General features: G+C 15.4%; 5 pseudogenes; 2 read left to right on the top strand and 3 right to left on the bottom strand.

Annotated features, from left to right (window-relative positions):
- Window positions 1-8: 8 nt before the first annotated feature.
- Window positions 9-1,499, top strand: LOC132953508 (NADH-ubiquinone oxidoreductase chain 5-like; annotated as a pseudogene).
- A 3,734-nt stretch (window positions 1,500-5,233) lies between these two features.
- LOC132953505 (cytochrome c oxidase subunit 3-like) lies at window positions 5,234-6,799 on the bottom strand (annotated as a pseudogene).
- Window positions 6,800-6,947: 148 nt separating this feature from the next.
- Window positions 6,948-7,932, bottom strand: LOC132953507 (cytochrome c oxidase subunit 2-like; annotated as a pseudogene).
- An 8,039-nt stretch (window positions 7,933-15,971) lies between these two features.
- On the bottom strand, window positions 15,972-17,110 carry LOC132953506 (cytochrome b-like; annotated as a pseudogene).
- Window positions 17,111-19,396: 2,286 nt separating this feature from the next.
- Window positions 19,397-21,116, top strand: LOC132953509 (NADH-ubiquinone oxidoreductase chain 5-like; annotated as a pseudogene).
- The last annotated feature ends 576 nt before the right edge of the window (window positions 21,117-21,692 follow it).

The raw sequence follows: 21,692 nt of genomic DNA, 5'->3' as shown, positions 1-21,692 counted from the left end.
TAATAGAATATATAAATTATGATTTTAATAAGAATCGATTTTTAATATTAATAAATTTTTTTATTATGTTTATATTTTTTTTAATTCTTAGTCCTAATTTAATTAGAATTTTGTTGGGTTGAGATGGTTTAGGAATGGTTTCTTTCTGTTTAGTTGTTTTTTATCAAAATAAAAAATCTTATAGTTCGGGATTGGTAACTGTTATTTTAAATCGTTTAGGTGATTTATTTATTATTATATCTATAATTTGAATATTAAATTTTGGTTCTTGAAATTTTATTTTAATTAATTATTATAGAAATTTAAATTATTTATTTTTTATTAGTTTGATAATTATATTTGCTTCTTTGACTAAAAGAGCTCAAATTCCTTTTTCTTCTTGGTTGCCTTTAGCTATAGCAGCTCCTACGACCTGTTTCTTCTTTAGTTCATTCTTCTACTTTAGTAACTGCTGGTATTTATTTAATAATTCGGTTTAATGAAATTTTTTTAAATTTTTCTTTTTTAAATTATTTAATAGTAATTTCTTGTTTAACTATATTAATATCTGGTTTAAATGCAATTTTTGAATTTGATTTAAAGAAAATTATTGCTTTTTCTACTTTAAGTCAAATAAGTTTTATATTTATGATTTTATGTTTAGGTAAAATTGATATATGTTTTTTTTATTTATTAATACATGCTTTATTTAAATCTATAATATTTTTGAGATCTGGTATTTTAATTCTTAATATAAATAATAATCAAGATATTCGTAAAATAGGGGGATTAATTGATTATTTACCTTTTTGTGGTTTGATTTTTATATTTACTTTAATATCATTATGTGGTTTTCCTTTTTTCTGTAGTTTTTATTCTAAGGACTTGATTTTTGAATACTTTTTAATAATAAATTTGAATTTTTTTTTTTTTTTTTTTTTTTTTATTTTCTTTTTTTTTAACTTTTTTTTATTCAATTCGTGTAATTTATTATTTAATAATAATAAATTTTTCTATATTTAATTATTTAATGATTATTAAATTTGAAAGAAAAATCTTAATTATTAGTATAATATTTATTAGTTTTATTATGTTGTTTTTTGGTTCTTTTTTTATATGATTAATATTTTATAAATTTGATTTAATTTTATTAGAATTTAAATTTAAGATTTTAAGAGTATTAATTTTATTTTTTAGAATTTGATTTTTTTTTGAACTTAATAATTTTTTATTTTCTATAAAATATATATTTTCTTTATTTAATATTTTTTTTTTTAGATTAATATGAAATTTATTATTTTTTAAAGTAAATTTTTTTTTAAATAATTTTCTTTATATTGGATTTTTTACTTTAAAGGTTTTTGAAATTGGTTGAATTGAATATAATTTAAATAGAGGTTTAATTTATTTTTTTAAGAAAATAATTAGATTTAGACAGAGTATTTTTTTAAATAGTTATAAAGTTTATATTTTATTATTTTTTTTATGATTTTTAATTATTTTATTATTTAATTATTAAATTTAAATAGCTTAATTTAAGAGCATTATATTGAAGATATAAAGGTAAAATAAATTTTTTTAAATATTTTTAAAAATATTTGTTAGTTTTTCTAGTTAATTTAAAAATTAATTTTTAAAATTAAATGTAAAAAAAATTTTTAATTTTGGTGATAATTTTAAAATAAAGGTAAAATTCTAATTGTGTTAATTTTTGTTATTTTTAATAAAGATTAATTTTTGATTTAATTTTTTATAAATTTTTGTGTAAGGTAGTTACCTTTGCATATTTTTTTTTAAAAATATTTGTTAGTTTTTCTAGTTAATTTAAAAATTAATTTTTAAAATTAAATGTAAAAAAAATTTTTAATTTTGGTGATAATTTTAAAATAAAGGTAAAATTCTAATTGTGTTAATTTTTGTTATTTTTAATAAAGATTAATTTTTGATTTAATTTTTTATAAATTTTTGTGTAAGGTAGTTACCTTTGCATATTTTTTTTTAAAAATATTTGTTAGTTTTTCTAGTTAATTTAAAAATTAATTTTTAAAATTAAATGTAAAAAAAATTTTTAATTTTGGTGATAATTTTAAAATAAAGGTAAAATTCTAATTGTGTTAATTTTTGTTATTTTTAATAAAGATTAATTTTTGATTTAATTTTTTATAAATTTTTGTGTAAGGTAGTTACCTTTGCATATTTTTTTTTAAAAATATTTGTTAGTTTTTCTAGTTAATTTAAAAATTAATTTTTAAAATTAAATGTAAAAAAAATTTTTAATTTTGGTGATAATTTTTAAAATAAAGGTAAAATTCTAATTGTGTTAATTTTTGTTATTTTTAATAAAGATTAATTTTTGATTTAATTTTTTATAAATTTTAGTGTAAGGTAGTTACCTTTGCATATTTTTTTTTAAAAATATTTGTTAGTTTTTCTAGTTAATTTAAAAATTAATTTTTAAAATTAAATGTAAAAAAAATTTTTAATTTTGGTGATAATTTTAAAATAAAGGTAAAATTCTAATTGTGTTAATTTTTGTTATTTTTAATAAAGATTAATTTTTGATTTAATTTTTTATAAATTTTTGTGTAAGGTAGTTACCTTTGCATATTTTTTTTTAAAAATATTTGTTAGTTTTTCTAGTTAATTTAAAAATTAATTTTTAAAATTAAATGTAAAAAAAATTTTTAATTTTGGTGATAATTTTAAAATAAAGGTAAAATTCTAATTGTGTTAATTTTTGTTATTTTTAATAAAGATTAATTTTTGATTTAATTTTTTATAAATTTTTGTGTAAGGTAGTTACCTTTGCATATTTTTTTTTAAAAATATTTGTTAGTTTTTCTAGTTAATTTAAAAATTAATTTTTAAAATTAAATGTAAAAAAAATTTTTAATTTCGGTGATAATTTTAAAATAAAGGTAAAATTCTAATTGTGTTAATTTTTGTTATTTTTAATAAAGATTAATTTTTGATTTAATTTTTTATAAATTTTTGTGTAAGGTAGTTACCTTTGCATATTTTTTTTTAAAAATATTTGTTAGTTTTTTTAGTTAATTTAAAAATTAATTTTTAAAATTAAATGTAAAAAAAATTTTTAATTTTGGTGATAATTTTAAAATAAAGGTAAAATTCTAATTGTGTTAATTTTTGTTATTTTTAATAAAGATTAATTTTTGATTTAATTTTTTATAAATTTTTGTGTAAGGTAGTTACCTTTGCATATTTTTTTTTAAAAATATTTGTTAGTTTTTCTAGTTAATTTAAAAATTAATTTTTAAAATTAAATGTAAAAAAAATTTTTAATTTTGGTGATAATTTTAAAATAAAGGTAAAATTCTAATTGTGTTAATTTTTGTTATTTTTAATAAAGATTAATTTTTGATTTAATTTTTTATAAATTTTTGTGTAAGGTAGTTACCTTTGCATATTTTTTTTTAAAAATATTTGTTAGTTTTTCTAGTTAATTTAAAAATTAATTTTTAAAATTAAATGTAAAAAAAATTTTTAATTTCGGTGATAATTTTAAAATAAAGGTAAAATTCTAATTGTGTTAATTTTTGTTATTTTTAATAAAGATTAATTTTTGATTTAATTTTTTATAAATTTTTGTGTAAGGTAGTTACCTTTGCATATTTTTTTTTAAAAATATTTGTTAGTTTTTTTAGTTAATTTAAAAATTAATTTTTAAAATTAAATGTAAAAAAAATTTTTAATTTTGGTGATAATTTTAAAATAAAGGTAAAATTCTAATTGTGTTAATTTTTGTTATTTTTAATAAAGATTAATTTTTGATTTAATTTTTTATAAATTTTTGTGTAAGGTAGTTACCTTTGCATATTTTTTTTTAAAAATATTTGTTAGTTTTTCTAGTTAATTTAAAAATTAATTTTTAAAATTAAATGTAAAAAAAATTTTTAATTTTGGTGATAATTTTAAAATAAAGGTAAAATTCTAATTGTGTTAATTTTTGTTATTTTTAATAAAGATTAATTTTTGATTTAATTTTTTATAAATTTTTGTGTAAGGTAGTTACCTTTGCATATTTTTTTTTAAAAATATTTGTTAGTTTTTCTAGTTAATTTAAAAATTAATTTTTAAAATTAAATGTAAAAAAAATTTTTAATTTTGGTGATAATTTTAAAATAAAGGTAAAATTCTAATTGTGTTAATTTTTGTTATTTTTAATAAAGATTAATTTTTGATTTAATTTTTTATAAATTTTTGTGTAAGGTAGTTACCTTTGCATATTTTTTTTTAAAAATATTTGTTAGTTTTTTTAGTTAATTTAAAAATTAATTTTTAAAATTAAATGTAAAAAAAATTTTTAATTTTGGTGATAATTTTAAAATAAAGGTAAAATTCTAATTGTGTTAATTTTTGTTATTTTTAATAAAGATTAATTTTTGATTTAATTTTTTATAAATTTTTGTGTAAGGTAGTTACCTTTGCATATTTTTTTTTAAAAATATTTGTTAGTTTTTCTAGTTAATTTAAAAATTAATTTTTAAAATTATTATTTATAAATAAAAATTATTTTTATATTGAAAATATAATGTTTTAATTAAACTAATAAATAAATTAAAGATTAAACATTTTAAATGCTTTAAAAGATAGTTAGCAGCTTCTTTTTTTTTAAAATCTTTTTAATTGGAATTTTTTTCAATATTATTATTAACAGTAATAAACCTCTTTTTGGTTTCAATTAATAAATAAGGATTTTGATAATCTATTATTAAGTCGAAATTAATATGTAAAATATTACTTCTTATTTAAGATAAATTATATAATAATTTTTAAAAGCAAATTAAATGTTATAAATTTTAACTATTATCCTTTAAATTTTTCAATTTAATGATCCAAATTTTCATTCATAAAAAATAGTAATAATTATAAATATAAAAAATATTATGAATATAATATTGAAATATAGTATATTAGAGATTTTGAAATTTATAATTATTGGTAGAATAATTGAGATTTCAATATCAAAAATTAAAAAGATAATTGCAATCAAATAAAAATTTAAGGAAAATGGAATTCGTGATTTATTAAATGGATCAAATCCACATTCAAATGGTGCTGATTTGTTGTAGTTAAATTTTATTTTTATATTGATTAAAATTATAATTGAAAATAAAATTAGTATAATAATAAATATTGTTAATATTGATATTAAATTTAATATAATTATTTTATTTAAAAATTAAACTTTTTGATTGGAAATCAAATATACTATTTATATATATTAATAAAATTAATTATTTCATCAGTAGAAAGTTATATATAAAAATAATCAAATAATATCAATGAAATGTCAATATCAAGCAGCTAATTCAAATCTGATGTGATGAATATATGAAAAATGTATTTTTATTATACGTATTAAATTGATTATTAGGAAAATTGTTCCAATAATAACGTGTAAACCATGGAATCCTGTTGCTATATAAAATGATGATCCAAAAATTGAGTCTGAAAATGTAAATGTTGCTTGTTTATATTCTAATATTTGAAGTAATAAAAAATAGATACTTAAAATAATTGTTATATTTATAAAAATAATTGTTTTTTTTTTTGAATTATTTAATAAGTAAAGATGAGTTAATGTTACAGTGAATCTTGATGTTAATAAAATAATTGTATTTAGTAATGGGATTAATAATGGATTGAAAAAATTAATGTTTTTAGGAGGTCAGTTTAATCCTAATTCAATTGATGGTGCTAAAGAATTATGTAAAAAATTTCAAAAAAATGAAATAAATAAAAATATTTCAGAAATAATAAATAAGATTATTCTAAATTTAATTAGATTTATAATATAAAAATTATGATTACCTTGAAATGTTCTTTCTCGAATTACATCTCGTCATCATAAGATTGAAATAGTAATAATTAAAATTAAATTTATTAATGATATTAAATTAAATTTAAAATTTATAATTATGATATTTGAAATCATTAAATTAAAAGTATTTAAAGCTATTAAAATTGGTCATGGACTTAAATTTAGAATAAAATAAGGTTGATTAATTTTTATCATTATTCTCTAGAATATAAAGATGAAAGAATTGAAAATACATATCTTTGGATTAAGGCTACACATAATTCAAAAATTATTATAAATATTTGAATTAAAATAATAATGATTATTATTGAATTAAAGTTTAATAATGTTATAAGTAAGTGTCCTGCAATTAAATTTGCAGTTAGACGAATAGATAAAGAAAATGGTCGAATAATAATTCTTATTGTTTCAATGATTGTTATTAATGGGGCTAAATAAATTGGTGTATTAAGTGGAATTAAATGTGCAATTATATTTTTTGTATTTTTACATGTTGAAAAAATAATGTAAAATAATCAGAATGGTAAAGCTAAAGTAATTGAAAAAATTATATGACTTGATGATGAAAAAATATAAGGAAATAATCTAAAAAAGTTATTAAGTAAAATAAATATAAATAATGCAATAAATATAAATGCAGGTGATTTAGTTTTTTTTATTTTATATAATATTAATATTTCGTTATTTAATATATTAAAAATTTTAAATATAAATCAATTTATTCGATTTGGTATAATTCATAAAAAATTTGGTATTATTAAAATAATTAATAAAGTTCTAATTCAATTTAATTCTAAATTAAAAACTTTTGTTGAAGGGTCAAAAATATTAAATAAATTTATTATAATTTTTTATGTTATTTTTAAATGAAATTTTAATTTTTATATTTTTAATAAAATTAAAGTATAATAGATTTATAATTAAATAGAATATAGAAAAAAAAAATATAAATAGAATTAATCAATTTATTGGTGCTATTTGAGGGATTAAGTGATATAAATAAATAATTTTAATTTGACAAATTAATGTTATAACTTTAACTAATCTCTTTCATTAGAAGTAATTGCTAATTTACTATATTTTGATTTAAGAGATCATTACTTTGCTTTTCAGTCATCTAATGAGTTAAAAGTTTTTAATTCAATAGATAAATTTATTTAAATTAATTGATTCAATCTGAATTGGTATAAATCTATGATTAATTCCGCAAATTTCTGAACATTGACCAAAGTATATTCCAGGACGATTTATAAAAAGATTAATTTGGTTTATTCGTCCTGGAATTGCATCAATTTTAATTGCTAAACTTGGAATAGTTCAAGAGTGAATAACATCATCTGATGAAATTAAAAGTCGAATATTAAATTTAAATGGGATAATAGTTTTATTATCTACTTCAATTAAACGGAAATTTTCTTTATTTAAATCATTAATTATATATGATTCAAATTCAATATTTGAAAAATCTGAGTATTCATAGGATCAAAATCATTGATGCCCAAAAATTTTAATTGTTAAAATAGGACATTTAATTTCATCTATTAAATATAATAAATGTAAAGAAGGTATGGCAATAAAAATTAAAATAATAGGTGGAGTTGTTGTTCAAATAAACTCAATTATTTGATTTTCTGAAATTTTAATATTAATAAATTTATTGTTTATAATAAATAATATTATGTAAGTAATTGTTGATATAATTATAATAATAATAAAAATTGTATGATCATGAAAAAAAATTAATTGTTCTATTAATGGCGAATTTCTATTTTGAAATCTTAGTTTTAATCAAGTTATAATTTCTAAAAAAAGATTATTCTTTATAAATGAATTTTAAGTTCATTGCATATAATTTCTGCCATATTAGAAATTAATAATTAAAGGTAATTCTGAATATGAATGTTCTAATGGAGGTAAATTATGAATTCATTCAATAGAGTTTCTTAAATTTAATTTGAAAATTGTTGTTTTTTTTAAAAAAATTCTATTTCAAATTGAATAAATTAAAATGATAATTCTAAATGTTGAAATTATTGATCCAATTGATGAAATTATATTTCATAATAAAAAATTATTAGGATAATCTGTATAACGTCGAGGTATTCCATTTAAACCTAAAAAATGTTGGGGGAAAAAAGTTAAATTTACTCCAATAAATATTAAAATAAATTGAATTTTTAAAATAAAGTTATTTATAGAAAATCCTGTAAAAATTGGGAATCAATGAATTAGTCTAGCAATAATTGCAAATACAATTCCTATAGATAATACATAATGAAAATGAGCTACTACATAATAAGTATCATGAAGAATAATATCAATAGATGAATTAGCAAGAATAACTCCTGTTAAGCCACCAATTGTAAATAGAAAAATGAAACCTAAAGATCAAATTGTTGAGGGTGAAAAATTAATTTTAGATCCATAAATAGTAGCTAATCATCTAAAAATTTTAATTCCTGTAGGAATGGCAATAATTATAGTTGCTGATGTAAAATATGCTCGTGTATCAACATCTATACCAATTGTAAATATATGATGAGCTCATACAATAAATCCTAATAATCCAATAGTTAATATTGCATAAATTATTCTAATATTACCAAATGTTTCATTTTTATTTCTTTCTTGACTAATAATATGTGAAATTAATCCAAATCCAGGTAAAATTAAAATATAAACTTCAGGATGTCCAAAGAATCAAAATAAATGTTGATAAAGAATAGGATCTCCTCCTCCTGCTGGATCAAAAAATGAAGTGTTTAAATTTCGATCAGTTAATAATATTGTAATAGCACCAGCTAAGACTGGTAAAGATAAAATTAATAAAATAGCTGTAATTAAAATTGATCAAGGGAAAAGAGGAATTTGATTTAATTTTATATTATTTGGTATTATATTAAGAATTGTACAAATAAAGTTAATTGCTCCTAAAATTGAGGAGATTCCTGCTAAATGTAAGGAAAAAATAGTTAAATCAACTGAAATATTATTATGTGCAATGTTATTTGATAAAGGTGGATAAATAGTTCATCCTGTTCCTGTTCCATTATTAATTAAAAAACTACAAATTATTATTATTAATGATGGGGGTAATAATCAAAATCTAATGTTATTTAAACGTGGGAATGATATATCAGGACAACCTATTATTATAGGAATTAATCAATTTCCAAATCCACCAATTACAATTGGTATTGTTATAAAAAAAATTATAATAAAAGCATGAATTGTTACAATTACATTATATAATTGGTTATTATTAATAATAGAATTAATTTGTCTTAGTTCTAGACGAATTAAAATTCTAAGAGATGATCCAATTATACCTGATCAAATACCAAATAAAAAGTATAAAGTTCCAATATCTTTATGATTAGTTGAAAAAATTCATTTTATAGATAAAATGGCTGATAATAGGTTGTAAATTGTAAATTTATATATAGATTAAATAATCTTTTTATCATTAAATCTTATATTCATATTAAATGATATTAAATTGCAAATTTAAAGGTATTAATTATTTAATTAAGGTTTAAAATATAATATTTTTAATTTTGAAGATTAATAGTTTATTTAGTTAACTTAAAACCTTAATAAATAAATAAGTAACTAAAAAATAATCTAAAAAAATTTATTAATATAATGAAATCATAATTGTTTTTTTTATATATTAGATATCATTTATTAAAAAGATTAAAATTAAATAATATAAAATAAGTTAATTTAATATAAAAAAGTAAATTTAAAATAGTTAGTATAATTAATATTATTATAATAATATATATATTATTATAGATTAAAGTTTTAATTAGTATTCATTTTATTAAAAATCCTATTATGGGAGGTAAACCTATAATTGAAAAAATTAATATTAATATATTTAATTTGAAAAAAAAATTTAAATTAAATAGTTTTATTTGATTAATATAATTAACATTATAATTATTAAGTATTTTAATAATTAAAAAATTTAATAAAGAATAAATTAAAAAGTAATTAATTCATAAATTTTCATTTATTAAAATTGCAAATAGTATTCAGGTAGTATTATTAATTGATGATATAGCTAAAATTTTACGTATTGAATTTTGATTTAAACCAAAAATTGAATTTATTGAGATTAATACAATTAAAAAAATTATATTTTTATTAATATTTAAATAAGAAATTATAATTAAAGGTGTGATTTTTTGTCAAGTTATTATTAATAAACATGATATTCAATTCAGTCCTTCTATTATTGAAGGTAATCATAAATGAAAAGGTATTAATCTTAATTTTATTAATAGTGATATTATAATTAAAATATTATCATTATTTATAAATAATAGATTTTTATTAATTAAAAAAATTAGTAATAAAATTGAAGCAAAAGCTTGAATTAAAAAATATTTTATTGTAGCTTCAATTGAGTAAATTGATGACTTAAAGTTTAAAATTGGAATAATTGAAAATAGATTTAATTCTAATCCTATTCATATTGATAATCAATTTGATGCTGAAATTGATATTAAAGTTCTAAATATTAATAATGTAAAAAATATAATTTTTGTTAAATTTAAATTTATCAGAAAAAAGAATTTTATTCTATATTTGAAGTATGAATCCAAAAGCTTATTTTAGCTTATTTTTCTTTATGATATATACTTAGGTGTTTATGCATATAAATTTTTGAAATTTATGGATTAGATAGTTTCTTAAAGTATAATAAAAGTATATATAATACATGATTTACTCTATCAAAGTAACCCTTTTTCAGGCATTTTATTTTTAAAAATATTGTTTAGTAAAAAAATGTTTCTTGGTTTAGATAGAGATTGGGAATAATCTCAATAAAATTTTAAAAAAAATATGTTTTAGTGAGGCATGACGTTTGTAATTGTCTAAAAAGGGGGGCGTAGCCCTCCTTTAAAAAAAAAAGAAAGAAGAAAGAGTATATAGAGGATTTATTAATATATATAGTAGTATACATATATAGACTTCATATATATATAGTATATATATATAATACATATATACATCTATATAGCTTATATTATATATATATATATATATATATATATATAATCCTTATATAGTAATATTATCTATACATCTTATATATATATATATATGTATATAAATCCTTATATGAATATATACATATATTTATTGTATATATATATATAAGGTTTCTAGTTTGAAAATTCAATTATTTGAAAAATTAAAGTAGGAATAGTCGTATAAATTAACTAAAAAAAGTATATTTTTTTTAGCTATAAAATTAATTTTAATTTGTTAGAAATGTCCATTATTAAAAAAAAATATGTTGAAAAATTACAATTTTAGTTTTTTTACTTTAAAAAGTTGAGTTAAATTATTAAAAATTGTATAATTTGGTTTTTCAAAAATTGCAAAAATAAAAATTCTTTATTCGATTTTTTATCATAATTCGTTAACTAAAATATTTTTGTGAGAAATTTTTGGGTATAACTACATAATTGTGTATGATTTTTGTCTTCAAATTTGGAAAATTTATTTTTATTTATTCGAGTTTTATTGTTTAATTTAAAATTTTAGCTCATTAAATGTATAAACCTGATTACAGAAAATATTTATATTTTATTAAAATTTTAATTTAGGAATTAATCAGTATATAAATATTTAAATATATGTAAATAGTCGTATAAATTAACTAAAAAAAGTATACTTTTTTTATCTATAAAATTAATTTTAATTTGTTAGAAATGTCCATTATTAAAAAAAAATATGTTGAAAAATTACAATTTTAGTTTTTTTACTTTAAAAAGTTGAGTTAAATTATTAAAAATTGTATAATTTGGTTTTTCAAAAATTGCAAAAATAAAAATTCTTTATTCGATTTTTTATCATAATTCGTTAACTAAAATATTTTTGTGAGAAATTTTTGGGTATAACTACATAATTGTGTATGATTTTTGTCTTCAAATTTGGAAAATTTATTTTTATTTATTCGAGTTTTATTGTTTAATTTAAAATTTTAGTTCATTAAATGTATAAACCTGATTACAGAAAATATTTATATTTTATTAAAATTTTAATTTAGGAATTAATCAGTATATAAATATTTAAATATATGTAAATAGTCGTATAAATTAACTAAAAAAAGTATACTTTTTTTATCTATAAAATTAATTTTAATTTGTTAGAAATGTCCATTATTAAAAAAAAATATGTTGAAAAATTACAATTTTAGTTTTTTTACTTTAAAAAGTTGAGTTAAATTATTAAAAATTGTATAATTTGGTTTTTCAAAAATTGCAAAAATAAAAATTCTTTATTCGATTTTTTATCATAATTCGTTAACTAAAATATTTTTGTGAGAAATTTTTGGGTATAACTACATAATTGTGTATGATTTTTGTCTTCAAATTTGGAAAATTTATTTTTATTTATTCGAGTTTTATTGTTTAATTTAAAATTTTAGCTCATTAAATGTATAAACCTGATTACAGAAAATATTTATATTTTATTAAAATTTCAATTTAGGAATTAATCAGTATATAAATATTTAAATATATGTAAATAGTCGTATAAATTAACTAAAAAAAGTATACTTTTTTTATCTATAAAATTAATTTTAATTTGTTAGAAATGTCCATTATTAAAAAAAAATATGTTGAAAAATTACAATTTAGTTTTTTTATTTTAAAAAGTTGAGTTAAATTATTAAAAATTGTATAATTTGGTTTTTCAAAAATTGTAAAAATAAAAATTCTTTATTCGATTTTTTATCATAATTCGTTAATTAAAATATTTTTGTGAGAAATTTTTGGGTATAACTACATAATTGTGTATAATTTTTGTCTTCAAATTTGGAAAATTTATTTTTATTTACTTAAGTTTTATTGTTTAATTTAAAATTGTAATTTATTATAAATTCAATAAAATTAAAATTTAATTAAAAATTGCTTATTTTAATAATATTAAACCATATTATTATTATTTTATATATAAATATAATTTATTTTATTATAAAATTTTATTTAATTAAGAAAATACATGAAATTTTTTGATTGTTAATAAGTTCTTAAAGGATTTTAATAATTCTCAGTATTAAATATTAAATATTAAAGAGATTTAGATTTAATTATTAATTTAAGTATAAACTAAATATGTGCCAGCAGTTGCGGTTAAACATAATATACAAGTAAAATAGTTTGGTTATTAGTATTAAGTATAATTTATAATTTAATTTTTTTTAATAAAGTAAAATTTAATTAAGAATTATTATTATAATTATTTTATTCTATTAAATTTTATTTAAAACTAGGATTAGATACCCTATTATAAAAGTTTAAATTAATTTACTAAAAAATTAATAGTTATGTTCTTTAAATTTAAAAAATTTGGCGGTATTTTAGTCTTATTAGAGGAACCTGTTTTTTAATTGATAATCCACGATTAATTTTACTTATTTTAAATAGTTCATATATCGCTGTCATGAATATATTTAAAAATTTATTTTCTTTGTTTATTTTTATGATTTATGTTAAGTCAAGATGTGGTTAATAAATAAGTTTATAATGGGTTACATTAAATTTTATTTTTGGATTTTAGATGAAAATTAAAATGAAATTGGATTTAATAGTAAATTTATTTATTTAATTAATATGAATAAAGATCTAAAATATGTACATATTGCCCGTCATTCTTATTAAAAATAAGACAAGTCGTAACAAAGTAAATGTACTGGAAAGTGTATTTAGAAAGATTATATTTTTTATAAATAAATATCTAAATTTAAGTATGTCATTTACAATGATAGGATGTTGTTAAACTTTATTTAAATTAAAGTTATTAATATATTTATTTTTTATTGATTTTTTATAAAAGTAATTTATTTATTTAGGGTTTTAGTATTAAGTAAAAATTAATTTTTAGATTTATAGTTTAATAGTATTGTAAAAGAATTAGTTAAATTTTAAAAAGAATATTTTTAGTACCTTTTGTATCAGGGTTAATTAAAATTTTTAATTTTTTTTTAATTTCTCAAAATTTATAGAGTTAATTTTATTATTAATTTATTGTTTTATAAATATTTATAAAATAATATTAGTTTTGAAATTTAATTCGTTATATTATATTTAGTTATTTAAGATTTAAATTTAATTTAAAATTTTAAAAGTTATTTTGATTTTATATATTAATATTTTAAATTTAAATTATTTTAGGGATAAGCTTAAAATTTTTATATAATAATTTATTTATTTTAATAATTTATAGGAATAGAAATTTTTATTATAAGTTTGTAAAAATTTATTATTTATTTAGTTTTAATTTATTATAAATTTATTTATTTTTTTTATTAAATTTTATTAATTAATATTTAATTTTTAGTAATAATGATTAAATTAGTATAATTTATATTTATAAATTATGAATTCGGCAAAAATTATTTTCATCTGTTTAACAAAAACATTGTATTAAGTTTAATTTAATATAGGATCTGCTCAATGATTTATTAAATAGCTGCAGTATTTTGACTGTGCAAAGGTAGCATAATAATTAGTCTTTTAATTGAGGACTTGTATGAAAGATTTGATGAGAAATAAACTTTATTATTTATATAATTAAAATTTTATTTTTAAGTAAAAAAGCTTAAATTATTTAAAGGGACGATAAGACCCTATAAAACTTTATAAATATTAATTTTAATTTTTTTGGATTATAAATATTTTAATTTTATTATTTATTTTATTGGGGTGATAAAAAAAATTATTAAACTTTTTTTAAAATTTTACATTATTTAGTGATTATTTGAATTAAAATTTTTAATTATAGGAAAAAGTTACTTTAGGGATAACAGCGTAATTAATTTTTTAAGTTCAAATTTAAAAATTAGTTTGCGACCTCGATGTTGAATTAAGATTAATCTTAGGTGCAAAATTTTAAGTATTAGGTCTGTTCGACCTTTAAATTCTTACATGATTTGAGTTCAAACCGGTGTAAGCCAGGTTGGTTTCTATCTTTTAAAAAATAATTTATTTTAGTACGAAAGGATTAAATAATTAAATTAAATTTTTTTATTAAGTGAATTAAATTAATTTAACTATTTTGGCAGATAATTGTGTTAAATTTAGAATTTAATTATATAATTTTAATTATAGATAGTAATTTTTATATTTATTATAATTATTAATTTTTTGATTTTATTTTTAATAGTTTTCATAAGAGTAGCTTTTTTTACTTTATTAGAACGTAAAGTTTTAGGTTATATTCAATTACGTAAAGGCCCTAATAAATTTTTTATTAAAGGTGTTTTTCAACCTATAGGTGATGGTTTAAAGTTATTTTTTAAAGAAGTTAATTATCCTAGAAATATAAATTTTTTAATTTTTATAATTTCCCCTATATTAGGTTTATTAATTTCTGTTTTTTTTTGATTTATTTATCCTTATATTGGTATAAATTATATTATAGGTTTTGGTTTAATTTATATGTTTTGTTGTTCGAGTTTAATAGTTTATATTTTTTTAATAATTAGATGATCATCTAATTCTAATTATTCAGTTTTAGGGATAATTCGTTTTATTTCTCAAATAATTTCTTATGAAGTAAGAATAATAATTATTATTATAAATTTAATATTTTTAATTAATAGATTTAATTTAAATGATTTTTATATTTATCAAATAAATTCTAAATTTTTTTTTTTTCTTTTTTTAATATTTATTTTATTATTAATTAGATTTTTAGCAGAAATGAATCGTTCTCCTTTTGATTTTTCTGAAGGAGAATCAGAATTAGTTTCTGGTTTTAATATTGAATTTAGAAGTTTATCTTTTATTTTTATTTTTATATCTGAATATATAAGAATTATATTTATAGGTATATTATTATGTGAAATATTTTTTGGTTTAATAATGAATAAATTTTATTTAAATATTTTTATTTTAACATTTATATTTTTAATTATTTGATTACGTGGGTTTTTACCACGTTTTCGTTATGATAAGTTAATATATTTAATTTGAAAATTAATTTTACCTTTATCTTTATTTTTATTTATATTTAATTTTTCTATTAAATTATTTAACTTATATCATTAATTTTAGTATTAAGTTAATAGAATTAATTTCTATTTTTTATTTTCAAAATAAATATTTTAAATAAATTAATTAACTGATTTTATTAAGTTAATAATTTATCTCATATTTTTATAATATAAAAATTAATAAAAAAATATGAAAAGTAAATTGTTGTAAAAATTTGACTTGTTGAAATAAAAGGATATTCAACTGGTTGTATACCAATTCATGTTAATATAAAAAATGTTATAATAAAAATTCAAAATAGAATTTTATTTATAGGATAAAATTTATTTCTTAAGAAGTTTTTTTTATTTAATAAAGGTATAATCAATAAAATTAAAATTGATAATATTAAGGCAATAACTCCTCCTAATTTATTAGGGATTGCTCGTAAAATTGAATATGAAAATAAAAAATATCATTCTGGTTGAATATGATTAGGCGTAATTATTGAATTTGCTATATCAAAATTATTATGATCATTTAATAAATAAGGAAAAATTAAAGTTAAAATGAAAAATATTCATATAAATATAATTAATCCAATTAAATCTTTAATTAAGAAATAAGGTGAAAATCTGATTTTATCAAAATTTCTATTAATACCTAATGGATTATTAGATCCTGTTATATGTAAAAAAAAAAGATGAATAAAAGTAAATAAAATAATAATAAAAGGTAAAATAAAGTGAATTGAAAAAAATCGTGTTAATGTAGCATTACTAATAGAGAAGCCTCCTCAAATTCAAATTACAATTGAATTTCCTAAATATGGAATTGCTGATAAAAGATTTGTAATTACTGTTGCACCTCAAAATGATATTTGTCCTCATGGTAATACATATCCTACAAAAGCTGTTATTATAGTTAATAATAATAATAATACTCCTACAATTCATGTTATTTTAAAATTAAATGAATTTATATAAATTCCTCGTCTAATATGAATATAAATTATAATAAAAAATATTGATGCCCCATTAGCATGGAAAGAACGAATTAATCATCCAAAATTAATATTTCGATTTATATTAATAATTCTTTGAAAAGCTAAGTTAATATCTGTTTTATAATGGAAAGCTAAAAATAATCCTGTTAAAATTTGATTAATTAAGCAGATTATTAATAAAGATCCAAAATTTCATATAAAACTAATTCTAGTAGGTGTTGGTAAGTTTAATATTGGTGATATAATTTTTATTATGTTTTTTTTCATTAATTGGTTTTTTGTCGAATTGGTCCTTTATTAATTTTTAATATTCAGATAATTAAAATTAATATAAAAAAAAGAATAAATATAATTATATAGATTAAAATATTATTAGGTATTATAAATATGTTTAATAAGTAAAAGTTATCTTCAAATATAAATTTATTTTCATAAATCATATTTTCTATATTTAGAGATAATTTAAAGTAAATTAATATTAAGAATATAAAAATTATTTTGTAAATTATGTTTTTATAATTTTTATTAATATTTAATTCATTAAAAGCAATTCTTGAGATATATAAAAAAATAATTATTAATCCTCCAATATATAAAATGAAAACTATAAATGAAATTCATGATGTTTTATTAATTAAATTAATTATTATAGTTAAAGTTATTGTTTGAATTAAAATAATTAAATTTGATCTAATAGGTGATTTCATTATTGTTAATATAATTGCTATAATTAAATTAGTTAATAAAATAATTTTTAAAATTCAGTATATATTTTAATTAAAATATTAATTTTGGAGATTAATGATAATATGTATATATTTATACTGATTTATTTTAAATAATTTTATAATTTTGATTTACAATATCAATGTTTTTTTTAAACTATTAAAATGATAAATTTATTTATTTTAGTTTTAATATTTATATTATTTTCTGGAGTCTTATTTTATATTTTTAATTTTAATCATTTATTAATAATACTTTTAGGATTAGAATATTTATTATTAATTTTATCTTTATTATTTTTGTTAAATTTAATAATATTTATTAAGCAATATATTTTATTATTAGTTTTTTTTATTTTTTGTATTAGTGAAAGAGTATTAGGTTTAACAATTTTGATTTTAATAGTTCGTATATATGGAAATGATTATATAAAATCATTAATAATTTTACAATGTTAATAATTTTAATATTAATTATTTTTAGAATGATTTTTTTTAGCTTGAAGGTTAAAAGATGATGATTAGCCCAGAATTTTTTTTTTTTTTTTTTTTTTTTTTATATATTTTAAGATTCCAATATTCAATTATTTTTTAAATATTAGATATTTATTTGGTATAGATATATTTTCTTATTTAATATTTATATTAGGTATTTGGATTATTAGATTAGTTTATATTTCTAGACTTAATTTTAAAAATAATTATTTAAATTATTTTAATTTATTAATATTTATTTTTGTTATTATTTTTTATTTTTGTTTTTTTAGAAATAGTTTTTTTTTATTTTATATTTTTTATGAAATTAATTTAATTCCTGTAATTATTTTAATTTATGGTTGAGGATATCAATATGAGCGTTTTAAAGCTGGATTTTATTTATTTATTTATATAATTTTTTTTTCTTTACCTTTTTTTTCATGTTTATTAAGTTTAAATAATTTTAACTTTATATTTATGTATTATTTTGATTATTTAAATAATTTAAATTTTTATTTTTATATATTTTTAATAATAATTTTTTTAGTTAAAATACCTTTATTTATATTTCATATCTGATTACCTAAAGCTCATGTTGAAGCTCCTATTTGTGGTTCAATAATTTTAGCTGGTATTATATTAAAATTAGGTGGTTTTGGTATTTATCATATTTTAATGTTAATTTTTAAGATTAATCTTAAATTTAATTATTTATTAATTTCTTTATGTTTATTAGGAATAATAATTTTAAGATTAGTTTGTTTTTTTCAAAGAGATCTTAAAATTTTAATTGCTTATTCTTCTGTTGTTCATATAGGTTTAGTTATTATTGGGTTTTTAACTTTAAATAATTGAGGTTATTTTGGTTCATTAATTTTAATATTTGGTCATGGTTTATGTTCTTCTGGATTATTTTGTTTAAGAAATATTTGTTATTTACGTTTTAAAAGTCGTAGAATGTTTTTAAATAAAGGTTTAATTAATATTTATCCTTTTTTATCATTTTGATGATTTTTATTATGTTCTTCTAATATATCTTTTCCTCCTTCTTTAAATTTATTTGGTGAATTATTTTTATTAATTAGTTTAATAATTTGATTAGATTATTTTTATATATTTTATTTATTAATTATGATTTTAATATTTTTATATAGTCTTTATTTATATTTATATACTCAATATGGTAAATTATTTTTTAATATAAATTATTTAGTTTATATTAATTTAACAGAATATTTATTATTATTTATACATTGATTACCTTTGAATATAATTTTTTTAATTATAGAATTATTTTGTTATTTAAATAGTTTAATTAAAATATTAATTTGTGGAATTAAAGATTATATGTTATATTTAAATAATTAAATTTAATTTTTTTTTTTTTTTTTTTTTTTTTTTTTTTATATCATTTATTATTTTTTTTATTTTAGGCTTATTATTAATTTATTTTGATAAATTTTATTTTATTGAGTATATATTTTTTTTTTTTAATTCTTGTATAGTTTTATATGTTATTTTATTGGATTGAATATCTTTAATATTTATTTCTTTTGTATTTTTGATTTCTTCAATAATTTTATTGTATAGAATAGAATATATAAATTATGATTTTAATAAGAATCGATTTTTAATATTAATAAATTTTTTTATTATGTTTATATTTTTTTTAATTCTTAGTCCTAATTTAATTAGAATTTTGTTGGGTTGAGATGGTTTAGGAATGGTTTCTTTCTGTTTAGTTGTTTTTTATCAAAATAAAAAATCTTATAGTTCGGGATTGGTAACTGTTATTTTAAATCGTTTAGGTGATTTATTTATTATTATATCTATAATTTGAATATTAAATTTTGGTTCTTGAAATTTTATTTTAATTAATTATTATAGAAATTTAAATTATTTATTTTTTATTAGTTTGATAATTATATTTGCTTCTTTGACTAAAAGAGCTCAAATTCCTTTTTCTTCTTGGTTGCCTTTAGCTATAGCAGCTCCTACACCTGTTTCTTCTTTAGTTCATTCTTCTACTTTAGTAACTGCTGGTATTTATTTAATAATTCGGTTTAATGAAATTTTTTTAAATTTTTCTTTTTTAAATTATTTAATAGTAATTTCTTGTTTAACTATATTAATATCTGGTTTAAATGCAATTTTTGAATTTGATTTAAAGAAAATTATTGCTTTTTCTACTTTAAGTCAAATAAGTTTTATATTTATGATTTTATGTTTAGGTAAAATTGATATATGTTTTTTTTATTTATTAATACATGCTTTATTTAAATCTATAATATTTTTGAGATCTGGTATTTTAATTCTTAATATAAATAATAATCAAGATATTCGTAAAATAGGGGGATTAATTGATTATTTACCTTTTTGTGGTTTGATTTTTATATTTACTTTAATATCATTATGTGGTTTTCCTTTTTTCTGTAGTTTTTATTCTAAGGACTTGATTTTTGAATACTTTTTAATAATAAATTTGAATTTTTTTTTTTTTTTTTTTTTTTTATTTTCTTTTTTTTTAACTTTTTTTTATTCAATTCGTGTAATTTATTATTTAATAATAATAAATTTTTCTATATTTAATTATTTAATGATTATTAAATTTGAAAGAAAAATCTTAATTATTAGTATAATATTTATTAGTTTTATTATGTTGTTTTTTGGTTCTTTTTTTATATGATTAATATTTTATAAATTTGATTTAATTTTATTAGAATTTAAATTTAAGATTTTAAGAGTATTAATTTTATTTTTTAGAATTTGATTTTTTTTTGAACTTAATAATTTTTTATTTTCTATAAAATATATATTTTCTTTATTTAATATTTTTTTTTTTAGATTAATATGAAATTTATTATTTTTTAAAGTAAATTTTTTTTTAAATAATTTTCTTTATATTGGATTTTTTACTTTAAAGGTTTTTGAAATTGGTTGAATTGAATATAATTTAAATAGAGGTTTAATTTATTTTTTTAAGAAAATAATTAGATTTAGACAGAGTATTTTTTTAAATAGTTATAAAGTTTATATTTTATTATTTTTTTTATGATTTTTAATTATTTTATTATTTAATTATTAAATTTAAATAGCTTAATTTAAGAGCATTATATTGAAGATATAAAGGTAAAATAAATTTTTTTAAATATTTTTAAAAATATTTGTTAGTTTTTCTAGTTAATTTAAAAATTAATTTTTAAAATTAAATGTAAAAAAAATTTTTAATTTTGGTGATAATTTTAAAATAAAGGTAAAATTCTAATTGTGTTAATTTTTGTTATTTTTAATAAAGATTAATTTTTGATTTAATTTTTTATAAATTTTTGTGTAAGGTAGTTACCTTTGCATATTTTTTTTTAAAAATATTTGTTAGTTTTTCTAGTTAATTTAAAAATTAATTTTTAAAATTAAATGTAAAAAAAATTTTTAATTTTGGTGATAATTTTAAAATAAAGGTAAAATTCTAATTGTGTTAATTTTTGTTATTTTTAATAAAGATTAATTTTTGATTTAATTTTTTATAAATTTTTGTGTAAGGTAGTTACCTTTGCATATTTTTTTTTAAAAATATTTGTTAGTTTTTCTAGTTAATTTAAAAATTAATTTTTAAAATTAAATGTAAAAAAAATTTTTAATTTTGGTGATAATTTTAAAATAAA

Source organism: Metopolophium dirhodum, unplaced genomic scaffold (genome assembly GCF_019925205.1).
Source record: "Metopolophium dirhodum isolate CAU unplaced genomic scaffold, ASM1992520v1 scaffold52, whole genome shotgun sequence".
In the NCBI taxonomy this organism is placed as follows: domain Eukaryota; kingdom Metazoa; phylum Arthropoda; class Insecta; order Hemiptera; family Aphididae; genus Metopolophium; species Metopolophium dirhodum.
Note: the sequence above shows the minus strand (reverse complement) of the source record. Positions and strands in the feature narration are given on the sequence as shown.